Here is a 6000-nt window from a genome sequence, read left to right as displayed (position 1 = left end):
TAGAATACACTCCCAGACAGGGCAAATATTCAGTGATGGTTCCTCCATTATAGACACCATATGTTAACTCATATAAAATATGTAAATATTTAATGTATGTACTTACGTTAAATAATTTCCTCAAGCATAAAGATGCTTACAGCGATCATCATCAGAAGCAAGATACCTGGATAGGTAAACTTTTGGTCTAGCCAGTCACCAGTACTTATGTTATGATAATATGAAGAGCTTGTCAATATCAATAAACATGGATGGTGCAATTCATTCTGTGTAAGGTTTCAGAGCCTGGCAGAAGGGAATGCAATACATTATGCAGACTTTAATAAAACTGGGTCATACTTAACTATACCGGAGTTAGTGCTTGGATATGGTTGACTTAGTGACAGGATCACTCCAGTTTATCTTTGAGATGAGCTACTGAATGTGTTGATTATACAAATTTGTGTTATGTAGCTGATAATCATGCTATCAAATTCTACTAAAGGTTTTTTGAAACTCAGGACAAAGATATCGTGAATGTAATTAGAAACCCTTCAGCAAAAGATGTGACTTATTTTAGGAAACTCATAAGTAAGCAATAGGAAATATTCATTTGGGTTAACAAAATGAGAGGAAATTATTTGTGCTAAATTCTGCTGCTGTCATCTTATGGTCATTACTATCTTCAGTCAGCATTCTAGATATTTAAACAGATATCATCACTCAGTGGTTTCTGTCACTGATAGAGAATCAAAATGTCATGAGGCAAGGAAAAAATAATCAGATATCTTCTGAAATTAATAAATTGCTATAGAATATTCTCATAGTGATGCAGTGCCAAGTTCTCAAAAAATATAGGACTTCATTTCTTCACCAATGAAAGAACAACCTAAGACTTTGAAATTGTTCATTATGGTAAGATGATGGAGAAGGTTTAGGTTGGAAGATAATACAGGGGAAAAGAAAACCAAGATTCTCAAGTGCGGATTGCACAATAGTCATTTGGAAGGTTTGTCCAAACTGCATCTGGTTTGTCCAGTCAGTGAAATTTCTCTTGACAAGAAATTCCTTCACATCACTAATGTGCTAATTTATATAGGTCAGTATTGGATTGCTCTGAGGTCAAAATAATGTAAAGTGATAGAGAAAAACCTGATGAATGAAAAAAAATAGTTTTGGCTGAGGGAAGATGAGGGAAGCACAAGGAGAACAGGCACACCCAAAAAAGCAGACCAGATAAGGCAAGAAAAAGTATGTGAGGCCAATATTTGTGAAGCTTTTCTAACAGAAGTCTCTACCACAAATACCAAGGAGATAGATGGCCCAATGTAAGCTTTATTAAAGCTATTCATAATACAAGGTGACATAAAGGAGATAAACTTCTGGAAGAGACAGAACTCATCATTTGCAAAACACAGCTTAGGAAGCCATTAGGGCACGTAATGTACCTGTGGAGCTAGTAAAGTAAGTGTAATATGGCAAATGTGCAGTGATGTAGAACTACAAATTGGCCAGGCAACATGACAAAAAATTCTGTTACTCTTAAGGTAGTAATAGGATGTAATACACTTGGACATCTCCTCATACCATCACACATGAGCAAATTTCTAGTTCATGTATAATTCAGGCTCACATAATATAGAAGACTATAAAATTACCATCATAACCAAAAGCATCTCAGAAAAGGAAAAACTGAATCACAGAATCATAGGGGTTGGAAGGGACCTCAAGAGATCATTGGGTCCAACCCCCCTGCCAAAGCAGGTTCCCTAGGACAGGTCACACAGGTAGGCATCCAGATGGGTCTTGAGAGTCTTGAGAGTCTCCAGAGATGGAGACTCCACAACCCCCCTGGGCAGCCTGTGCCAGTGCTACACAAGCACTGTACAAACACAAGCAGCCAAGTAACTCGCTCCAAAGAAATCCAGAGAACTCGAGATAGGTGACTGCCATGGTTCAGCCCCATAGTGCAGCTGAGCCCCAGGCAGGACGGGAAGGAGAATGGGCAGGCAGAGGCAAACCTGGGGATGTGCCAGGACAGCACAGGGAGAGAGGAGCAGCGACGACAGGACTGTGACAGAATATACACAGTGATAACACAAAGCATTTGACTATCGACTGGACACTCTGCTCACACTCAGCCCATCCAGGACCCACCTGTCCCCTCTTATGGGGGCGTGATGTCATGTGGTAGAGAATACCCCCTCGGCCAGCTTGGCTCATCTGTGGTGGCTCCTTGTGGGAATTAGCTCTGTCCTAACTGGAACCAGGACACCAACTCAGTCATAGTCTTCAATATGAAAGTCTGAGGATGATGGCATCTCGACCCCCCAAATATGATGGCGTTATTTTCACACCAATTGAGGGAGTAAAGGGCTTATTTTCTATTGTAAAACCTTACTGATGTGAATCACAAGGAAGCTGTGCTTTTGGGAAAAAGAAACCTGAAAGTTTTAGTATGTGTTTTTTGTGAAGCCTCTTATCTCTGTCTTAATGAAAACCATACATAGATATTAGACATGCCATCAGAGAAAAGCAGATGTTTTTCCAGTGTCATTTGACTCATATGTTAACTTTGATCCTTTCAGGCATTGAAAAAGAAATAACCCTGAAAAATTACTAAAAATCAAAGCAGTGATAAGCGCCTACAGAATAGGATCATTAAGATTAATTCCACCACATAGTATCCCCTTGACTTCTTGGTTCAGAATTTTAATCATGTTGTGTATAGCAGGTCTCTCCTTTGTCTACTACAGCCAGCTGCTATAATGTTCTGATGAAGTTCCTTCATATATATCTCCCTGAACACGCCAGAATTTTGATCAAGCTTTCAAAGACTGTTTGCAGCTCAGCATTTCTGTTCACTGTGTCTGCACAAGAACGTATGGAAAATCAGTCAGGTTTCCAACGTGACAGACCTCAAACAGTCCCTTCAGGAATGCATCACATCACACTGTATTCCTTGCACAAAACTGCAGTTTTGTTGCAATAGTTTTGACAGCTAAGGTCTCTAGCCTTGGTTTGCTTTATGTACAGTGTCTCTATTGCCTGCATTTCATGCTGTTTAGCTTAAAGAGAACATTTATGTATCAACAACACATACCTATAGCAAGCAAATATACCAACCAATGCCTCTGGCATGCAGATCCTTACTACCTTTAAGCTATCCTGTGTTACATATGATAGTTTGTCCTGGTTTTGGCTGAGATAGAGTTAATTTTTTTTCTAGCAGCCGGTGCAGTGCTGTGTTTGGGATTTAGGATGACAGCAGTGCTGATAACACACTGATGTTTTCAGTTGTTGCTGAGCAGTCAAGGACTTTTCAGCTTCTCATGCTGCCTGGCCAGCAAGGGGCTGGGGTGCCTAAGAAGCTGGGAGGGGACACAGCTGGGACAGCTGACCCAAACTAGCCAAAGGGATATTCCATAACATATGACATCATTCTGTGTATGTAACTTAGGGGAAGCTGACCAGGTGTGCAACTGCAGCTCAGGATCGTGCCTGTCATCAGATCAGCAGCTGGTGAGCGATTGTGCTGTGTGTCACTTGTTCTGTTCTTTTGTTGTCATTGTTGTTGTTGTTGCTGTTATTATTCTCTTCCTTTTCAGTCCTGTTAAAGTGTCTTTATCTCAAGACATGATTTTTAGCTTGTATTTCTGATTCTCTCTGCAGGGTGAGGAGTGAGTGAAGGGCTGTGGGGTTGTTCTAGCTGCCTGCTGGGTTAAACCACAACACCTTTTGAACACGAAATTTTGTATGTGTATATGCAGACATATATATTTACATATGCACCTACACGTTACAGACCTCTGCAAAGCCGTATAGGTTACGTTGTGCCCAAGTAGCGTCCACTGAATGCAGTCTGGTTTTATTGGCATGTCAGTACAAGAATTACACAACATTAGTCAGTCTGATAGAAGATCCCTGAAATAGCTGACAGTTTCTATCTCACTCATCAAGTCTGCAGTTTTAACCTATTTTATTTTTAGGCTTCCGTACCATACCCACTGTTCTTCTCCTTTAAATTCCTGATGAGCTCTGCCTCTGCACTACGAACCCAGCTTCACCCTTGACCCAAAGCCTAACCTGTGAAACAGGGACCCTACTGAAGCACAGAGGACCTCAACACCCACCCTGCAGCACAGACCTGCAGCTGTGACAAAGGGGCACAGCCCATTCTACACAGCTCTCTCAATAAAGACACTTCCAACACAAACACATTAATAAATGAATTTTTAAAAAAAATCCTTGGCATATGGCTGCATAATAATATTTAAAACATATGGGCACACTTGTGCTGGCAAAGGAGAGAAAGAGCAGCCAAAGTGGGAGTTGGGGGGCTGTTTCTTTGCAGGTCAGCGCTGATTCGTGCCCCGTTAAAGGAAGGATTAACAGTGACCCATACGCCCAAAGCTATAAAACAGGCATGTTTTATAACTTGGCTGAATCTGCTCCTTGAAAAATTTCCTATATTGTAATGTATGTGTACACCACGTTCCTCGGGTAAGTTTTTTTTCCTTTTTTAATTTTTTTTTTTTAGGATATGTAAGCATTGGCTGTTACTAAAACTAGTAACATTATTCTGGAACACGTTATTTGGTACTTTCTTTTCCCCTGAAAATGTGAATTTGGGAAGCTATTTGAACTTTGCATTTCTTAAAAATGCAATCTCTATCAGCTGATACTTCTAGAATTTTGCTTCATTTTGACTATAAGTACAGATCTAACAACAAAACCAAATAAATGTTGGATGAGGTTCCTTTTTGAAGTTTTTCCACAATTTTATACCTCTATTTTTTCTGTAATGTATATGCCATCACTACAAAGTAAGAATAGTAAGAATAATTTTTAATAAAAGTAGATATGTAATATAGTTCCTCTTAACTTTCTGCTTTAAGTTTTCCTTGTCTGTAGACCAATTCCTTCAATAAGATCATGTATTTTAGGTAAACTAAATATTGCCTAGAATTCAAATGGATATTTCAGGGAGCAACAGATAAACTCCTGATTTCAGCTATTACACTCATGATAATGTAAGTTCTTATGGACAATTACATATTGTGTTTAGTCTTCTTAGTGCATTTTGAAAGGTTTAGTGAATATTTTATTTCTTTTTTGGTGAAAAAATCCAATTTCACTTTTAAAACTCTTTAAATGTATTAATTATTCTGAGGATCTTCTGTTTTAACGTTCACATCTGAAGGCACAATAGATCTTCCCAGATACATAGATTTTACATAACTTGTCCGGTTACTCGACGTATTTTTACTTCTGACTGAAAACCCTTTGCTCTTTACATATTCCCAATCTCCCCAAATAATTTCTTTTTGCAGTCCTTCTCCATTAATTCATTCCAGGAAGTCTTTGTTGGGCTCCTCATGCTTAACATGTCTGTTAGTCTTTTCTAAAGTAATTGCAACCTTATTCAAAGAGAAAACCCCAAGATTATTTCTTCTGGACAACCAGATCTAAACCAGCAGCACGTTCCAGAAATGTTGGCTGTATCTTTAGGGTTTAGCCCTCTACCAGATAGAAATTAGGGAACCATTGCTATAAACTCAATGTCGATGACCCCAGTTGGGCTTCCTTTTTCCAAAGCTTGCTAGACATGGCTTCCTTTGCATACATTGTACATTCTTACATCCAGCATATTGGCATTTAATAGTTGTCTACAAACCATATTTACACACACATACTTAGCCACTATTGTGTTTACTGTTCCAGTTTGTATGTATGCTCTGAAAATAGATTTTATGCATATGTGATTACCTGTGATAGATAACTGTATAGCTGAATAAGAAATAATGAAATTCTATCCATACACACACACACTCATCTCAAATCCACCTGAATTACTTTATCCATGCTAGGTTGCCAGCACCAGGATAACTAATTATTACTAAGCATCCTTCTGGACAGAGCAAGGCCTCCACAGTAGTTGATGGCCTCTCTGTTGTCACACGTGATATTTATTAGCATCTAAAATGAGAAACAGCTCAGAGTGTATCCTGTGACCATGCC

This window comes from Gallinula chloropus (genome assembly GCF_964237585.1).
Source record: "Gallinula chloropus genome assembly, chromosome: 2".
NCBI lineage: Eukaryota > Metazoa > Chordata > Aves > Gruiformes > Rallidae > Gallinula > Gallinula chloropus.
Note: the sequence above shows the minus strand (reverse complement) of the source record.